This window comes from Anas acuta, chromosome 7, assembly GCF_963932015.1.
Source record: "Anas acuta chromosome 7, bAnaAcu1.1, whole genome shotgun sequence".
Taxonomy (NCBI): Eukaryota; Metazoa; Chordata; class Aves; order Anseriformes; family Anatidae; genus Anas; species Anas acuta.
Genome location: NC_088985.1, coordinates 26,307,590 through 26,328,267, shown reverse-complemented (window position 1 = coordinate 26,328,267; position 20,678 = coordinate 26,307,590). Strand labels below are relative to the sequence as shown.

Sequence of the window (20,678 nt, the reverse complement as noted above, 5' to 3'; positions counted from 1 at the left end):
AAATAGTTTGAGGATGTAAGAGAGAGCTCTTTTCCTGAAGAATCACCTTCCTTTTGGGAAAGACGAACCACCCATAATGACAGAGGAAAATCTTTGGAAGTAGTAGCAGAAAGACATTAGAGGTGGCAATCACCATGTCAGACACACTACACTGCAGGGAAAGGGAAGAATGACCAGATAATGAAATTACAGAGCATTGAAAATGTCAAAGAGCGACAGTGCTCGACCATCATTCACAGGTTATATGAGGCATTAACATGCTGATATCCCATTCCAATGACAAAGATGGCAACAAGAACAGTAAATAGTCCAAAATGAATCTGTAGCTGAGACCAGAAATTTAATGAAACGGGGAGATGGGCAGAAAATGAATCTTATTTTCACTGTGAAGCCTTCAAACTGGAAGCTGCCAGGCACGTTCAGAAACAGTAATAGCTCAGGGAGGCATTATTTGACCTTCCTTATATATGACCCCCCCACAACAGTAGGTCTTCACCACAAAAAGGGGTATCAAGTATCACTAACAGACACCCAGACTGTTGGCAAGCAACGACACAAGCTGCAGCAAGGGAATTTCCAGTGAGGTACATGAGATGAGGTTTGGGGGTTAGGTGTTCTTCATGATCACAGAGACCAAGTGCTTCACCAGAGGTCCAAAGAGTTTGAGGTATCCAGGGCATGCCTCTGAGCAACTTAACCTAACTTCACAGCTGGAGGTATCTTCGAAGTTGATCTGAGCAGGAGCTGGACCAGATGACCTACCGAGGTCTCCCCTCACATCTAAATGACTCCGATCTAATGAGTTTTGCTCCCTTCAAACAGAAATTCCATTTATGCAAAATCAGTTGAAACAAGCATCTTTACACGGCAGTAAAGCCAGAAAAACCCCAAGCCTATGATGTAATGCCCTTTTTAACTTTAAGATGGATGATAGCTATAAATATTATATATACACACTTGCACACACCTCTACCACCATTCCTCCTATAAAAAGGAAAAAAGGCACCTCAAGGTGGGCCAAAACAGACAGTCTGTTTATGCAAGCCCATTCTTAGAAACCAGGAGATTGTAATGCAGCTTGCAAAAAATCTAAATGAACAATCAGATCCCAGACAGCTCTGTGCAGAGCCTATCTCTACGCATCCTCTCCAGATACAGCAGCCCAGCACCACACAAGGCAGCCAGGGTTGTGCTGGGACCAAGGTCTCTGCATCACAGAGCCTCTCCTATTTTCAGATCAACCTAATAAGTCCCCTGTTGAACAGGTGAGAGCAAGACGATTTCAAAGGTTACTGCAGTAGTCAGCCAATGTCTGATAAGATCAGAGCTAAAAGGTAGTTTGTAAGGTAATCCAGACTCCACACTGGTTTCATACAGAGCCTAGATTTTCTAATTTCTAAGTTGCATTTTAGAACCGAGTTCACCTAAATTTAATCAGGATCACGTCTTGGAAGTATAAAAAACAAAACAAACAAAGATATCATTCACTTAATTTAATCTGGAAAACATAAATAGAGTGATTTCCTCATTCCAAACAGATGCAAATTTAATTTCAGACCATTCAATTTTTCCTGTAAACAAACAAATGAAAAATCAAGCATAGGAAAAGCAACTCTTGGAAACACTTCCTCTTGTCATGTGCATAGCATGTCTTTCCCTCTCCCTGCTGGCTTGTATCATATTTAGTACTACAATTTCCATAAGCTGCTGGAATTCAGTCTGCTAAAGATGTGCGTGCAGTGAGTGAGGTATTATAAAGCGCATATGTTCAGTAAGCACTGGTGTCTGGACATCTGTGCACAGTGGTTATTGAGAGATATAAGACAGAAGACCCCTATCCCTACTGATTTAAGGAATGTCAAGTTTTTACCACAGTCTAGTGGCAGCCATCCTGCCAAAAAACAAAACTTAACCAGCGTGTGAATCAAAAAAAATCTTTCCACCCACAAGACCTATCCCTTCCTTGCTAGATACAGAGACTTTGCATCATGCACAGAAAGTTCGGCCATTGTACAATTAAGGTATGAATAAGATCACCTCAAGGCATTCTTGAATATGAGCGTCTCACTCGTTACAAGGGCATAATGTTCTTCTGTCTCTACTGCACAACAGCCATGGATCATGTGAAAAGAGGCAGCCTTGGAGGTAGGTAGATGGATATCCAACTCTTGCAAGCTTCATGGTCATATAGGCAATGCCTTATGGAGATCTATGGACAGACAGCGCAGACCTTGGCAATCTTTTTGACTCAAAGCCCATCTGCCACAGCAGCGGAACAAATGAACAATAGCTGGCTTTGAACTGCCACCTACACCCTTAATTATACCTGAAGTGTCTCCCAGAATCATTCAGGAGTGGCTCAGATAACACCCACCAAAACTCTTCAGAAATCACAAACTGCACCCTAGTACTACACAAGAGCCGTCTCCATTTCTCCCCCTGCTGTACGCAGCTTAATCCGGTCCTCGCTGCAGCTTGTCCTGCGCAGCCTGCTTAAGGTTGTTTTTCTTATCGTTCTTCCTGCAGTCTGAAGTAAAGATGTAATCACCGCAGTTGCAGTGTTATCCTCCAGAAATTATTTTGTCACAGGAAAAAGTACAAATACACAATTACCTGCTCTAGCTTTGCTAGCTCAGAAGGACCCAACTGTGAAGTGCTTCCTATTTTCCAGGAAAGGACTGAAAGCTTGTGCCTATATGTATAGCAGTAGGTAAGTGCTTGTACATTTCTTTAAAAAGCCTACGAAAACAATACCAGGTTTTATCTGTCAGAATCACATAGCTTTTCCATCTCAAAAGCCTTCAGGTAGCTGTTCCAGAGGTGAAAACAAAACAACAACAAAAAAAGTGACAAGTCACCCCAAAAGCTCATTTTTAATAAGCCAGAAAGAAAGGCCAAGCTAGCCCCTGCACACCAATTCCTGCAAATCAAGATGCCATTGACACTGCTGGAGACATGCATCTGGAATTAAAACCTGCCCCCACTACCTCAACTAGCGACAAACATGCAGGATTATTCAGGTTTGGAAGCCTACAAAAGTTGAGCTAGGAACACTTAGGGAGCCCATCTCATCAATTCTCATCTCCCAGGCAGGATCTGCCTTCTCTGAATCTCTCCCAGAGATATATGTCTAGCTTCTTCCCAAAGATCTCTGATGCCATAAACAGCACAATCATCTCCCAAGGATCTGTACCAGGTTTTATCATTATAAAGCTTTCTACATGTATATAAACTACTCTCATCCCATCCTTCCTGCTACATTACAAGCATATAATTTCCCATCCAATCCTTGAAAGATACAAAAAAATAGATTATTTCTAACAACTGCTTTTTACATTCATGTTATTACCCTTCTTCAGTTTCCTCTTCTTTAGGCTAAGCATCTCCTATTCGTTTGAGCTTTTCTTGTAAACCTGCTTTCCTTATGGTTCAGCATCTTCACTGCTCTCTTTTGTGTTCTTTCCCAACAATCTAAATCTCTAAGTGAGCTTAGACTGGCCACAGGGCTAAAGCTGAAACCTTACTAGTTCTGAGTGTGCTAGGGTTACTTTGTAATTCTTGCAGGCTATAATCCTGCTCATTGGAGCAACAAGGGATTTGCTTCCTCGAAAGTCTTGCTCCCAGCAAGACCTATCCTCAGTGCACCATGCAGTTCAGTTGTTAAAGGAGGAGCTGACAAGAACATGAACAAGCTAGGGGAAAATGCAGGAAGCCCACTTCCTGGCATTCAGGGCATTAAACAGGGTTTTGTTTTTGACCCACTTCTCACACAGGGAGGCTGGATTAGTATCTGACCTGTTTTGTTTTGCTTTAAAAAAAAATTTAAAAAAATGATGCAATGAAGTCTATTGTGGAGAAAATCCAGAGGAAGCAGCAGAGAAGCTGTCAGGTTCACATGCAAGTAACTGAGAGCCCAGTCTAGACTTTTCTTCCTTTCTGCCTCTTGCAGCATAACCTGACCCCCTTTCAGTGCTCAAGAAAATATTTTAGTGAACACATCCAGTGCTACACAGTTGTGCAGGCATCTCAGCAATGGGATTAAAGTCATCCCCGTCAAGTAGAGCAGACTTCAAGAATCACTGTCATCTTGTCCTTATATTGAAAGAATTTGACAGGAAAACACTGCTACCAGGCAAACAAATCAACCAAAATGCCCACATTGGTGAAGGACTAGAGAAATAGCTGGATTATGATCCAACATGCCAAGTGCTGGTAAAGCCAAAGCAACTTTGTCACTAGGAGAGAAAACAGTGCTTCCTGATATACAGCCCTAACATATCTGTGTGGTGTAAATGCAATTTATGTGGGCTATAATGCAGTTAATTTATCCCCATAAAGGAAGGCGACACTGTAACTCACCAGACAGGTCCTGGTTCTTACTGTCACTCGTGGTGATAAATTTAATGATACAGCACAAGTTTCTGTTCACGACTTTTCAATTGTGTGGCTTAAGCTCGTCAGACACAAACATTAATATGACGGTCTCTGTGGCAATCCAGAAGTGACACATACCCATCCACACTTTTTGTGATCCCCCCACCTTTCTGGTCTCAGAACATATCGCTTACGAGAAGTCAGACTGACAAGACTGGAGACCAACCCATTTATCTGGAGCCAAAGCAGACATGTAGGTAACTTGCTCTATGCTGCATGTTGTTCCCCTGCCAGTGTGCATCAGCTTTGGCTGCTGTGAGCCCATCTCCAAGAGTAAGAGCATAAATCAATTTTTGTGACATGTTCAGAGCTGGCCTCTCTGGTGACACTCGGCATTTGTACCAACTGTGCTGGTAGGTTCTGTCACAGAGATGTTTATCCACTAGGAAACAAAACCAAATTCCTCATTTCAACTGATCTTACAAGCTCCTTTATTTCTGTTTCCACACACATACACAAAAAAAAAAAAATGTTTTCATTAGCTTGTTTTCCTTTCAAAACATCTGAAGCCAGCACTTTTTTCCTTCCACATCCATATTCAGTCCATTCCTTGACCTCCAAGCCACGAGTGCCCAGGGCACACAAGACAAGCACACAGAATATAAAATATCTCAGCAGCAGAGGTAGACAAGAACTCGTTTTAATTTCCATATAAACATCAGGAATTTTGTGTTTGTTTTTTAAATAATTGGTTATAAGAGTATTTCTGTGGTAGTTCTACAATTACACATCCATCTAGTAGCAGAGCCTGAGGTGCATACAGCTGAACAACAACATATAAATTTATTTTTAATATATTTACTTATGTATTTTCCAACTAAGGCTGCTAAGCAAAGAAATACATGGCAGTAAACTTAGGAAAGAACAGAAAGGAAGGTAATGTAAGAAAGGAATTCAAAGAAGTAGTTCACAGTTATCTTTTCCCAGGCTTTATGGTGTATTGAAGTTCTAATGCAGGTATTTCTTTTTCTTAACAAAAAGAATATAATGAAACTAGAAAATAGCATCACAGAAATCCACAATGGTAACAAGCCTGAAAAATGGTATCAGTGAAACCGATCCTCATTACCTATTTAAGGGTGTAATTCCACAGGATGCTTCTTGAACTTTCTCTCCCCGTACTGCAGCTTTCTCAGAGGCATCTGAAGGCAGAGCTGACAGTCCCACCAGAGCTCCTGCTTTGCCAGCTAGCTGAATTTTACCCTGCACACAAGGCTCACACACAACACGTGCTTTTCTGTCACTTCTTGACCACCTGCCAGCCTCCTCTGCACACATGAGACGGGGGAGCTCTTCCACCCAGTACCCTTTCCCTGTACTTTGAATCTCCTGTGAACTTCTGCACAATTTATTAAATTTGTTCCCAAACTCTCCTTAGCCATGGTGTTTCCAATACACCTTGCAACAGCAGGGTTATAGGTACTAGTTAAGCCCCTGATTTGGCCTGTTAAACATCAACTGGGTAACTCCTTTTCCTGCATTTTCCTACCTGGTGCTGCTCGTTTTGCACCTAGGCCATGAGCCCCTGGGGACAGCAACCATTCTCTCAGCCTCTCTGTACCATCTCTCAAGCAACTGCTCAGGCAAAAATTAATATCCTACTTATGACTGCCAAAGCAAACAAGAAGGTGGAAAGATGGAAGCTAATGGGAACACCGCATTGCAGTTTGTTCTTCTGGTTAAGGGACAAGCCCACCTCCAGGACCACGGCAGTGCCAGGTGTTACACGATCCCATTTCACACACAACCTGGGCCTTACAACACACCGAAGTAAAAATGAGTTGCTGGGCCAATCGCTCTGACTCCTTCCAGAGAACTAAGTTTTATTTTCATGGTAATGTCAGCAGCAATGGGTCCTCCCCTACCCAGGCTGAATCTGTCCTGTGACAGGGCATCAGTTTCATTAATCAAGCTTGCAGCGGCAATTAAAGGACAAGAGTTACAAATGCAAGTTTCTCAGCCCTTTACACGCTGCCACTTGGTGTCATCCTGTCCCACTGACAAGCAGGACAAAATCAACAAGGGGCCAGGAATCCCCCTGGTTTCCTGGGGGACTGAAGATGCTGCCTGGCCTCGGCAGGGTCTTTGGCCAACCTTGTTCCTCCAGAAGAGAAGTGTTTGCAATAAAAGATAAACTGGATCTTTCCAGGCTCATGAATCCCTTCACTGTTCATCTCCACTCAGAAAATAAAATGAACATTTTAAGAACTGGGCTCCTGTTTTCTTCCATAGCAGAGACATCTGCTGCAGGACATGTGAGGGAACAGATGAAAATCAAGAATACCTGCAGTCGAGCAATCCTAAGCAGTCCATTAAGCAAATGAACAAAGGCAGCTTTGCAGCACATTTAGGATTTTGCCAATGCTCAATTCATCTGACTACAAAACTGAGAAAGGACAATGGTCCAGAAAAAGTTACAGATCCCATGCATTTCCCAGTCTCCATACTGGGATCCTCCAGGGAGCACTTAGCCACCCGCAGAGCTTTGACATCAGCTTGAATTCAGTATTTTCTCCCAGTCTGCTTTCTCCCAGCCCTTTAGATGCAACAATCCAGTAGCTCGTGGATAACAGGTATGTCAATCTTCCTATAAAAGTTCTGTTTCCTTTTGCCTCCAGAGGAAAACAGAGAACTCTCTGAAATAGCTACTTAGAGCACTCAACCAGAATAACTCCTCTCCATCCCCGTACGAAAGGATAAACATGTTCTGCCTTAATACATTTGGAGTTAATTTCCTGAATAAAAGGTTCAGCTGTGCCCATGAAACCTGATGTCTCAGGTCAGTAGTTTAAAACACACCTAGAGCAAGGAGGGGATGGCCAGCACTAAGTTCATAGTTGTTTCTGTGCTCTCTCACAATACCTGCAAACTCCTACCACATTTTAGTTCATGCCTCCTTTTCATTTTTGTTGCAGACTCAGAGCTGTACTTTCTTTTGGGCAGTTAAAATAACCTATCTAGGGGAAAGCTTTAAAATTAACTGTCATCATTTGGTAAACAGATTTAGACAGTTACCCCCTCTAGAGATTTTTCTCATAAGCCTGGCAATATCAGGGGCTTCTGCATGCAGCCTCAGCTCCATAAGTCATAGGATAATGTAAAAATAATTCTAATTTTTCTTTTTGGATTTCTGTTGTTTATGTAAATGAACATGCCAACTCCTTACCAGTACAGAACAAAAATGAATGTGCAGTGCTTAAAACAGATAAATGTCTAAAATATCAAATAACTTAGAAAACATTTTGGCTGAATGCTCAATGCCAATAATACTGGATTCACCCCCATAAGCTTTTATCTCCCACTCCTCTTCACAGCACCGTTTCTTCCCACTATTCCCTTAAAGATAGAGGAAAACTGCAGCATGGCCCAGAGCCAGACACCCAGCTACACAGTTCACTGAGGCAACCCATCCTCCCCATTTATTCTCAGCTCTGTCCACTCCTATGCTGGGCTCTGAGCTGAAAAAGTAGGCAGAAAGAGGAGGACAATGAAGAAAGAGGCAGCCACAAAAAGCATCCCATTGCAGGTGCTGTTTAGGACTTGGTCCAAGGCTGGGCAGTGGCAGTCTCAGCTCTTCTCTGTTTTGGTCTAATGGGACATGCCAACAGGGGCATGCTACACAGGGAGGAAGCAGACAGCAGGATGCTCCTCCTCTTCTTCCAATCTCAGGAAGAGGTTATACTTTTCAGTCCCACCAAACAGTAACAGCAGACAATTCTGCAACTTTTTCTAGTGCAGCCAGGCCCGAGTTAGACATTTCTTGCAGCTACACCTAGCTCTGCTCCAACGTAATTCTGACAGAGGTGGCTGGTTCAGCCTCAAATTCTAAAAGACAAGGCTGGGTCACCCTCAAATGACCATACACATGTAACCAAGGCAAGTCCATCCCTAGATGTAAAACTCAGAGCCAAAGTTTCTATGCAGTGCATGACTTCGCATCCTACAGCGAGATAAACCAATGTTCTGTGACAAAAAGCCCTGGGATCTTTCACACATTATCCAATTAATCTCATCTACCTAATTAGATGGGATTTAAGACCATGAATGATCATCACCATTTATATTCACAGTGTGTTCTAAATACACTTTATTTTTTTTCCCCCTAACTATTCCGCTTTTGCTGTACCGAAGATACAAGTAAAGGTGAGAAAGTAGTAGCCAAAAGGAATCCTGCATTGTGCTGCACAGGGCTTGCAACAGGATGAGTTTTTCCACCAGACAAATTAGCCGGGTGTTTTTGCTAAAACCATCGCTTGCGAATCATTATGGATGTTAACTGGTCATTGCAAATTCCAGGGTTAACACCTCATTTAATGAACAAGGTTGTTCGAGCCTCTGAAAATTATTCCTTCTGGCTGCCTGAACTCCTGGGGAGACAGCTAATGCTTCAGTTCATATTCTGACATTTTCCGCACAACCATAAAGGCTACGGAGATGTGTATTTGTGTGTGGGCAGGTGAATAAAAATGCATATAAAATGAGAAAGAGAGATCAAGCTCACGCACAGATTCAGGAGCACAAGCTTGATGGCAAGTGATGAATGCACAGGACCTTGGCTATGAAGCAAATGCGGTACCTGAAGTAATGCATTTCTTGTCAGACCTTCTCCCCAAAAAGTATCACTTGGGCATGAACTTTTAGAAGTCTCTGCCACAGACACAACTGCCCAAATTCCAGACAGTGTGATATCAGCATCCCCAGCTTAACAGCAAGAGAAGCTCCACTACCAGCGTAGCTAATGAAATAACCTTAGGATTTGCCTTCCGTAAGCAGGACTTCGGCTGATTTCTCACCTCATCCAGACTTGTAGCACTGCCCCCTAACTTCTCCTCTTGCCATACTGAAAAATGTTTTCCTGCCATTGCTTTTCCTCTCCTTTCTTAGGGTATTTTACTCCTCTGTGTATAATTCACTTCTTCGGAAAGCCAGCTCCCTTCCAACACTTTTTAGAAAAGGTCACCATTTGGAGAACAGCAAGCTTCAAATAATGAATCATGAGCTTACAGGTAGATTGAAACCCCAAAAGGAATGAATAGGCCAGGCAATGGAAACAGCATCAAACAGAGCTCATCAGCAAATTCCTAACCTGCTCTAGTCACAGGAGTGCATTCCCCCTCCTCAGAAAGAGGATTGCTCCAGCTATTAACACACTACAAGCCATATGGCATTGTGAAAAAAATAGTTAAATTCCCAGCAGCTGTTCTTCAACCACATTGCCAAGGACTATTTTCAAAATGCATCTCAGGTCCTGCTAGATATCCCAAAGGAAACTGGTTCTATCTGCTGGACTGGATGCCTTTAAACCTGCATTTTGTTTATACCTCACCTGTGAAATACGAATCTAGTGGTTGAACATCAGCGTGAGCATTTCAGAGCACCAGATACTACAGCCAGCAAGGAACTCGAAGCAGTTCTAAAGCAGGAGGAAGCCATGGTTAGTTGTACATGTTCATCACACCACCAGCACCATACATTGTGGATAGACTGCTGGTTCCTAGTCCTCCTACACAACAGCAAGGAGGGATGCCACCCTGGAGCACAGAACGGATCTCTGCTCATGCAAGAATCCACAAGAGATCATTTAGATGCCATTGCATTATTGCTGAGTGTCTATAGCACCACTTGGCACCTTGAAAGCTTGAGCTTTTAACATGTGTGACCATCTTATGAACAAAACCAGAAGTATATACAAAGTAATGCAGCCAAATCACACTACAAACCTAATGAGTGTCAAAGTGATATGTCAAGGAGAAGCGTGTAGCCTTACTTGCAGGTAGTGGTAGAGAAGATTAAAAGATTTGTTCCCTTGAGTGCACTCTTTTCTGTTCTCTTCCCCTAGATCTCAGATTGACCTTTGCAATTCAAGCCACGCCATGGTCATTAAAATAATAAAGTACATTTTATTACTTCCATTCCTACCTGTAAAAAACTCAGTGTGAACTCCTGAATGTCCATTTCTCCTTAATGTCGCATATCTTACTGGATTTCTCAGCACTCTCTTCCTGATACGTGAGGCTGACTAACCTCGTCCTTTCTCCTGCAAGCAAACAGTAGCCTGAAGGAAGTTAATATACCTGTCAGCCACTGCTGTGATGAATGATATGTTAATGATGTGCATGGAGCTAAATAATTCACTGTCTTAACAATAAGGTGACTCAGTTCTTGCACTTTTTTTTTTTTTTTTAATTTTCATGGAAGGAACTTACTGTTCCTGAACAGTTCCTGCTCTTGTCTAGGTCAAGAGTGAGTTTGTGCGCCTGGCAAATAGGTGGAAGTAGAAGAGCATAGGTGTCCCCAGCAGACATTTTGAGTGCAAAGGGAGCTAGGAAAATGCAAAACCTGATCACAAGGCGGTCAGGTTAGGCATCTTAAACGTTTTACTTTAAGAATAACAGTATTGGGATTATTTCTTTTACACATGTAAATGCAACTAGCTACCAGAGCTCTGTGCCAGCCACTCTTCTAGAGTTTGCTGACCTGAAGGAACAAACCATCGGGAACTCCATGTCTTTGGTTAGGCAGAAAGTTGTCTACTTCTTTCTTTCTCCTCTAAGAAAGAAGTGGCATCTTCTACCTAGACACAAATAAGGCATGCGTGCTCTTCCCATTCCCAGCTTGGGAAAGACAAATTGGGCTCATTAATACCACAAAGCCAGAGCAAGAACTGGTCTGAATCTGCACTGTTTGCAAGCATCAAGAGACGTGAAAAATTAACATCCTTTAAAACTGGGTCACACATTGCTCTGCCACAATGAAAATTAGCCCATCAGTCCACAAGACACACAATGCTCATGAGGTCGGAAGTTATTTTCTCCTGCTCCAAGGGAGAATTAGGGCCTTGGTTCTGCTGCGATGACAGCTATAAAGTCCTCTCCAGCATGGTTTTAATACACGGACTATTACACCATAGGGCTAATGCTTGTTTACATTTTTGCCTTCCAGTGACCAGAGTAAAGCAAATCTGGTGCCCAGGGAACAGCATTACTGATTCGATGTGGCAGTGGGTCAGCAGAAGGGAGACAGAACAGCACTGAAAATTATTCTCTTTAGATGTCCCCTTGCAAAAACAGACACCCACAGCCTGCAGTAAGCATTCGTTTAAGCTTGCTTTTTTTTTTTTTTTGGTCCACAAAGTCAGCTTTGCCCCATTCACTGGAACAAAAAACTGTCAGAAGATGCCAGCTACTCTGAGAACTACTCTGAGAACTTCAGCATGGTCTTTAGATGTCTTTGCCCTTCCAGTTCCCATAAGAAAACTGAGTATCATAGCCCCTGGAAAGTCTAACAACACTGTCAAACTCTGTGACCGGTGTCCCTATCCTCAAAATGGGAAGTTTCCCTGAATCTAACCGAAATGCAAACAACTAATCTCCAGTTTTTCCAGGCTCCTCAGACCTCATGGGACGGTTATTCAGCAGTGGTGGTGCATAATAGTCACTGCTTTCCAACCCAGAGGTGGCTGTTTTCTCGGCTGGCCAGGAAAAGCTGTTATCCCTCACAAAACACAAGGAACACAAACTCAGCCACATCAGATACAGGCTCCAAAAAGGTCAAAGTAAACTACTGGATGATAATAATTACTTCATTAATTATTAAGTGATAACAATCACACTTGGGATGAGCCAAAGGAATACTTCAAACACCATCAATGCATTAGGCACAAGGAGAGGGGATTATACAAAGCAGACAAAATGCAGACCTAAGTTTACTTATCCCAGCCTAAACTCCTCTCTTGGCTCTGAGGAAAAACAAAAATTGCTGGCAGGCAAAGTCCAAGACCATGCTGAAGTGTGTGGGGTTGAAAATAGGAAAATACTTAAAATATTATTTTTTTAAATGTGTTTTAAAATTTTTTTAAATTGTGTTTTAAAAACCCTGCAGTTATTTCAGCTGACTGAGAAATGCTTGCTGTCTGACAGCATAGATTTGAGCATTTCATGAGCTTCCATAATCATATCTGGACTCCTCTTTTATATTAATCCATTTGTTCCCAAGTGCTTGAAGTATCCTGGAGGAGTAGGATCACTTCAGTTCCTCACTGGTAGGAAAAGCAGTGATGATCAGAGACCACAGGACAGAGCCTGGAACTGCTACCCACCCTCAGGTCTGTAAATACCAAGCCCCTTTTGAACACCTCCCCTGAAGTCACATAGGAAGTTTCTAGCCAAACCAGGACCTTCACCTACGTCTTCTGATAACAGGAGAGTTCAGGAACAGTGCTCAAGTACACTTGCCAGGTTTTAGACCATCTGAATTTCACCTCATCCCTCAGCCATTGAGTCCTTCACCTTCCCAGGCACCGAGAGTCCCATTGCAGCTGATCCTACTGACTTGGTGCCAGCCACCAGCAGACCGGACAAGCCTCCTGACTAAGGTGGGAGGAGCATCTCTGTGCCGTGACATGGCAATATTTTAATTATTTTTTATTATTATTGTTAAACGGGGAAATATTTTCTGGCATGAACCCCCTTAGAGTCCAGGATCCAGCTCTGCAAGCTGCCAAGTAGTTGCTGAGCATTTCCCAGCTCTCTGAGGAATGAGACCAGCACTTGTGGACTCCTTCCCCAGGAACCTCACCCATCACCAACCCTCAGCTCGCAGGGTTCAGCCACAAACACAGCCTCAAGCTCTCCCGTAGCAGGGTAAGCACCTCCTACCACCTGCAGCTCACTTGTCCAGCAGCAGTACATCTTCATTTTGCATTTTAATATCGTATAATCCAAAGAATAACAGCTTCTGAAAACACAGGACAGTTCAAATTGTAAGACCTGCAAACCTCAGCTGCTCTTAGTTTCCAGCACCAGCTTTAATTGAGTGCAGTAAGCCATCCCTTGGAGAACCTAATGCAAGGACAAATATTTGCTGCTATTGGCAGTTCAGTTCAGCCTGCAACATTTTTGCTGAGGAGTAGAAGATCTAGAAAGATAGTTACAAGGGGTGCACAGAAGTTTTAATTGTCTTTCAGTTCCCTATTGGATATTAAGTTTAAAGATCCGCAGTATCTAGGCCACTTTATTTCTTCCAAGTGCTGGATTTGGCTAAACCAAGCGCACAGACTGATGCTGCACAACGCAGCAAGAGGGGGTGGAGGAAAGTGGTTTAGAGCAATTGGTTCCCCTTGTGTGATCAGAGCCGAGCAGCTCAGCGCAAGGGGACAGATGCTGGACTGTAACATTGCAAGTAATTACCCGCACAGAAAGCCCTTCACATCCCAAACAGGATGAAGCCTATGGGTTGTTAGGTCTTTTGTAAGAACATTGCCAAACTCCGTTCCCAGAAGATTTTACCACCTGAAGTATGGTGGATATCATCTCTGTGTTACAGGTGCAGAATTAAGCTGCAGGGAGAGACCAAGGGCTGCCTGCAAAGGGAAATGGATCAGTGCAAGGGATGTATTCTTAACCAGGTGTAACGACATCCCACAGACACAAGCTTATTCTGAAACTGTTGTGCCCCAAAAAAATAATACAGCTTCTTTGCACAACTGAGCAACTATTCTGGGACCTGAGAAACCAGCTTCACGCAGCTCCAACTCCTATGCAAGCATATAGCCGCCATGGAAATTAAGCTGGCATCAGGCACCTAACTCCCCCTGAGGATTTGAGCCTAGTGTCCTGCACTGTGGCACAAAGGAAGTCTTGGCAAAGCCAGGATTTAAAGGAAAATCTTCTTTATCTCCCCTTAATGAAATCAGTCTTGCAACCCAATAAAAAGTTGATCCCTCCTCTTTATCACTTGTACTGCTGTTCATTTCCAAATCATAGCACTAGGACTGAGCAGCTGCCACCATCTCTAGCAATCTTTAGCAGGCAAGCACGTCCTTCTGATACCTGGTGCGAGTATCATACTGCTGAAGCACCCTGCAACCCAGACTTCACCACCTTCAGCCACCTCACACTGATCCGTTCTCTGGGCAATCAAACTATACTCAAACTCATCCACTAACAGGTAAGATCAGGAATATTCACTTCTCTGTAGCCAGTGGTTTCTGTCGCATGCGATCAGCCACTTTTGCTCACACAATGCAGCACTCGTACACATGTGCAACGCCCAGCTGCACGTGGTGCTAGGGCAATCCGGTCTGAGTGAGGGTCCTGGCAGAAATCCAACCCTCTACTCCAACCCCCACTTGGATGCCATCGCCTCCCACACCAGTGAAAGATGACCCCATTAAATCAATGGCAGGTGCATTCAGAACAAGCTCAGGTTTCAAAAAAAACGAGCTGGTTAATTTTACTGTCAATAACTGTAGAGGTAAAAGATAAAAGTAATCAAATCTCACGCTTCAGAATGCATGTTAACAGCCTGAAGAGTCAGAAAGATATCTACTTCTTTGCCTCTGGTTATCACTTAAGAACTAACATAGAGGATTATACGACTTAAACATAACACCCATTTATTGCTCAGTGCCACAGGCAGGGTACCGTATTTAACAGGTAAAATAAACTAATGCAGCCGAATCTCTGCTGCAAGTTAACATCAACTTTTACTTCCCACTCTCCCCATCCTTCTCTGTAAGATGACTGCATTCTGGGGAAGGTCAAGTTTTGTTTTCTTAGCAGCTCTCCAACAAACTCACGCAGAAATACCTAAGGGCACTTCAAACACGCTTCGATAATTTTTGTTTTAATTGGGCCAGCTATCTACTATCAACATTAACACTGAGAGAATATTGAAAACTACAGCTAAAACACTGATTAGCTGCTGTTCGGGTCCTTAATTCCCTAGAAATAGCCAATAGAGCAGGCATTTCCTCCGCTCGCAGCCTCCCTGCTGTGCCCCAATGCAACAGAAGAGCCAGGCAAAGGGAAATTAAGCAATTAATTGGTTCCTTAAAGAAAGAAAAAAAAAAAAAAGTAAATCATTTAGTACATCGGAAAATTAATAGCAGTAGCAAGAGACGGGCACATGGGAAGAAGTATCCTCTCCCTCCTGAAGCTGTCTGTTGCCCTCTGCTGTTCTCTAGGTCAGCTCCCTACGCAGCTCTGCCAATGCTCTTCACTCTACATCCATCCTCGCCCATTGGCAGGCTTGAGCCCCGCAGCAGTTCAGCCAAGACTGTACAGGTCGCCCTCCCACGCACCTGGAGGAAAAGATACAAGCTGGCACATTTTCTTTTTTTTTGTCACCAAGCCGTTGGTCACCTGTGAACAACCTGTCCTGCCTTGCAAGGCTGACAGGGACTGTTAGTTTGTGGAGTGCTTGCACACTGCTGCAAGGAAGCAAAGCAACCACTGCTAATGTCATGGGCACAAATACGAGATTCTGACAGCTCAGACAACAACCAGATAGATGTGTTATCAGCTGGTTCCCCCCTGTTGGGGGGGACACTATGCTGCCCTGGTATTGTGTTAATTATACCACCAACATATGCTATTTTGAAGAGTCTGCTTCAAATCACAGAAAGAGCAGAGGACAGGTGGCAGCACAGCTAAGAGGACGAGCCCAATGATGCTCCACCAGCGTGTCTTCAAGCTTAAAACTGTAACCAAGGTAAAATGCTCAGTACCCAATCCCTAGGAATCAGACATCATGACGGTGTCTTCATGCACAGGGCCAGAGAAGCACTGACACCGTTTGCCTTGAAGCACAGACACACACCAGTCAAAGCACATCTCTAGCATTCTTTTAGATTCATCCGACAGCGTTTGGGGAAAATTAAGCATACCTCAAGTGATGAACTCCTCAAATGCTCTTTTCTATAGCTTTCAGATCACATAATCTGGTAGTTTGTCCCATTCCTGATCTTTACTGATCTGCACACATACCAGTAAGAAACAACCTTTCTGTCACAGCCTCCTTGTCTTTAATATAGTGATCATGACACATACCAGCTGGTTTTGGACACCCATAGAGAGATAGAAAACATAAGGCAGGAACCAGGCTGTAGTGTTTTTTTGTTGTTGTTGTTTTGTTTTGTTTTTTTTACTGCTGCTACTGTAGTAATAGAGATGTTAGTAGATATTTTCAAGCAAATCGTGACACAAAAATGAGGACAATAATGAATTGCTCACAGCACTTATTTCTGGAGAGGAGCTTCCTGTTCCAGCTCAGTCTGACCCCATGCAAGGTACAAAATGTGACCGTTGCCAGTCAAATGGGGATATCCATTCCTGACCCCACTGGTACACAGGAAGGGCGAACACCCACGGTGAAGTCCATGAAGGGCTGTGCAACCACAAAGCTAGAACAATGCTCACAGCATCATGCTGCAGCCAGGAAACAAGCAAAAGCCTTCCCCAGCCTCAGCGTGCAGAGGCTTCCTGATCAACAAGCCCTGGATTTGTGTAGCATTCTCTCAAGGGTGACAGGCTGCCCACACTATCCCCCTTCCACCGTGACTATGTTGCTGGGGGATATCGGTGCCACGCGGTTCATTTCCCTGCTAATAACATGAGAAAAACTTTGGAAAGGTGAGGGGGCGGAGGGAACGCTGCAGTCCAACCAGCTGTCATGACCGACTATGAAGGACAGCAGTGAGATTGCTCCCACTTGATTAAAATTCACCTGACCCTGTTAGCTTGCTGGTATTAAAACCACCCTACTCCCAGCAACACACGACCTACTCCCTTCTCCCATCTCCACCACGCACACTGTGCTAGTATCTGAGCAGAAATCGCCACGTGTTCACACATCAGACGCTGCTGCAAGCCGGCGATAATGCACAGCACTCCCAACTCTGCAAAGAAAACAGACATTGAAACTTTTCTTAGAAGACATCAGAGAATAGATGTGAATTAAGATTATTTCCATTGCTTAACAATGACTAATCCATCTTGTCCCCCAGGAACATATTTAGATGAATACAAAAAGGGATGGAAGGAGGGGATGATGAGTATTCAGTAGAAATTTAAGCTCATCAGCCACACAGAGTGTTCACTGAGCCTTCTCGGAGCAATTACCTTTTGGTGATAAGGAAACAGATAGAAATCAGCAATAGGAAAGCTCTCACAACTACCAGCAGTACTGTTTGGCCCTTTGTGCACAGACCAAAATTGAACCGATTATGAGGATCAGGCACAAAAAAAAAGGTGGGTTTTGGTTTTACTGGAAGGACCAGCTTCTTGTTCTAGAAAAGCATGCAAGTGGCACATCTCAGGATGGGTCAGGAGTGTGCCTTAGGGTCCAGCTCTCCTGTCACCCTCCTGTGGTAACAGCTCTCGAAAGCAAGGCACTAAAGTATATCCACACCTCTAAATTCCGCATTTACAAGAGCCAGAGAACCCAGCAGCTCCACTGAAAGCCTTCTTTGTGCTGCTTAACCAGCACACACAGGCACCTTTCAGGTGCTGGACAAGCTCCCCTATCCACCGCGTCACCAGTGTCCCCCTTTAGCCTGGTAGGTGCCTGACTGTAATGCCAGCAAAAGCTGTAGACCATGAGTGATGAAGGAAGCAACCTTCACCATTCCTTTCCACCTATTCCCCAGCAGTGTGTGAGAGGGCAGAAAGCAGGGCTCTTTTTTTCCTCTCTCACCTTCAGTGTTGATATCAACATTAATAAGCAGAAATATTTTGTTGAGGTGGCAAACTGGAGAACAAAACACATACATCAAATGATTGCCATCATGTCAAAAGTTATCTACATATTTAAACGATCACACATCACAGGAATAAAACTCTGGTGCCAGAAGCACAATTCCTAACCCAGCTCTGGTACCAGCAAACACAGCACTGTGCTGTTTCTTTGTTACAGGAATGGAACCACCCCCAAAATTAGGGAAACCAAGCAGATCTCAAAGTTAGGAGGTATTCATCTCGCCTAAGTTACACCACCTCTTCTATCCCTTCTCTAAACGGCACCAAATTCCAGACTCCAAAAAAAAAAAAAAAGCCAAAATCCTGACTGTATGAACAACACCACTGATGAACTAGTCTGCATGCACATCGGCAAGAGAAACAGCAAGTTTCTTTCTAGCAGGTTCAAAAGACTCATGCAGTCAGGTCCACTGAGATCCCAGTCCTGAAATCCTGTACTGATGGCAGCTAGAAGGCTCCTGCAGCAACAGCTTTTAAACCCCTTTAGTTCTGGGGAAAGAAAAAAAAAAAAAAAAAAGCTGAAGTTAACATTCAACTTCCATTACAAAAATATTTTCTATTAAGTTCTAATAGCCTATTAAAATTTTTGCTTTTGAGAAGAGAAAGCAAGCAAAAGTATTTCCCAATACCTTTATACTCCACTTGCTTTTTAAATGGATTTATTTTCCAAATGCTTCTCAGAAATGGAATCTATTTTCAAAACTGAAACTGCCTTCACAAAACATTTGCATTTTGGTAAAAACATATTTTTCCTCCCAGTTCTTTCACCCCAAATAGAAATACTTCAATCCAACTTTCTGGTTGGAGTTTGGTAAGATAGAGATGAAAGAGCATCAGTTGCCATTTAGAAGCCGCCTTCTCTGACACATATTATTCCTGATACTGGTTTCTCTGCTTCAGCTTCTGTCTGCTGCAAATATTCCTTAGGTTTTTTTTCCCCCCTCTCTTCCATCCTGACACTCAAGAAACCTTTGTGAGGCCAGGCTTCCTGAGCAGGGTACAGCAATCACGCTGAGCTGCTGAGATCCCCTCGGTGCCGAGCGGAGCAGCCTTTCCAAGCGGGATTGTTGACGCTCTGCAAATGTCACCTCCAGCGCTGCGCAGCACGGGACGGAGCAGGCAGGGACAACGCAGCGTTACTAGAGAGCACACACACGAGGAAAAAAATCAATCACGTCCTGCAAAGATTAATAAAGGAGGTGGGATTATGAAATGCTGAAAGCTGAAGTGCTGACAATATCTGCAAGCCTCTGCAACTGCAGTCAACAAACATTTCCTTGGCATATCCCTCAGCAGCAGCCCAGCTTCTGATGCCAGTCACTGTCTCTGCTCTTTTCTCCTATATAGTAAAATACACAAACCACACAACAAAAGGTAGGAAAGCTTCCTAAACTGTCTTACCACCTCTTGTATTAATTCTGTTCTCACTCCACCCTTACTTCTGCCACCAAACATTAAAGTTTTGTGTCCGCTGGTCTCCTTTTATCCCACCAGAGCGCAGGAAGAGATGGTTGAACACTTGGATAACGTTACTAATGCCAAAAGAGAGTGGTACCACAGGCTGCACAGTCAGCTTTGTCTCTGGGGACATGGCACTGTCAAACAGGGAACAACCTGGTGTTAAATTCTCCAGATTAACTACCCGCTAATGATGGTGCAACACATATGTAAGAAAATGCAGGTATCACTAGTAAGTGCATGTACTCTGGTAGAGAGCACAGCTTCCTAAACACAGCAAACTCATTGGCTTTTAAGTAACCCGTATACAATGCCAGTATCTACACAACCAGACTTGTAGCCATTTCAGTCACAGCTGGGTGCTAATGCTGATTAAACACTAGGCCATTGGTGATTAAATTAACTCAGGAGCCTGCAGCACAACTCTGGGGCTGATGTGCATCTCCCAGGCATCCCCTAGACCAGACCCCTCTCCTGCAACCCAAAATCGAACAGGTTGCTGTGGGACCTGCCAAGAGACCCCAGCCCGAGTCAGGGTAGAGTCCCAGCGACATCACCAAGGTTTGCATTGTGCATCGCACCTCCTGCAGGCAGAGATCAAGTCTCAGGCTGTTAGCTGGCTACCTCCATAGCTAAAGGTTTTTGTAAACAAAACAAACAAAAAAAAACCACAGTTGCCCACTTCAAAGACTGCTTCAGATGACCAGTGCTACAGATATTCACTGTTTTGATGACATGACAGGCTAATATCCATCAGGGAGCCAGCTGCTTCTCTGGACAGGGAATCTCAGCCCACAGAAGGAGCCTGCTCACACACAGAATTGGCCACCCGGCACCCTGTGGCTGGAGCCACCCACCTCCTGGGACTTCACACCCACTCCTAACTCCAGCTCCCAGACCAAGTGCTGGCATGTTTCTAGTCACCTAGAGAACAAACAGCAGCAAGGATCTGCAAGTCTCCAGGGTTTTCGTGCTTCCCAGCTATCATCAGCAGTGACAAAAAGCCACAAGGCACTCTTTGGCTTACTTGCCACTGACAGTGCCCTTGTCACAGTGCCAAGATGCCAGCTCCACATGCAAACACCACGTCCCACCTCCCCTGGTGGGGCTTGCACATGGGAAGACCCCCAAGAATTCACTGCTCCAGCCTGGGGCACAAATCTCCCTCCTCCATCAGCAGGAGCAGCAGAACCCATGGCGCTTAGAGGGGCACAGTGCACCCACAGCAGAGCAGCACCATCTCACAAA

At 44.0% G+C, this 20,678-nt stretch overlaps 1 protein-coding gene across 4 annotated transcripts in view; it reads right to left on the bottom strand.

Annotated features, from left to right (window-relative positions):
* Window positions 1-20,678, bottom strand: part of SORCS3 (sortilin related VPS10 domain containing receptor 3) — a 279,259-nt gene that overhangs the window by 213,759 nt on the left and 44,822 nt on the right. The window contains exons 2-3 of one of the 4 annotated variants that reach the window (XM_068688549.1): window positions 17,911-17,964; window positions 17,027-17,113 (exon numbers count right to left, since the gene is read on the bottom strand). The exons of the other annotated variants lie outside the window; for them this stretch is intronic. The gene's annotated coding sequence lies outside the window, so the exon portion shown is untranslated. The remainder of the gene's footprint in view (window positions 1-17,026; window positions 17,114-17,910; window positions 17,965-20,678) is intronic. 4 annotated transcript variants of the gene reach the window in all.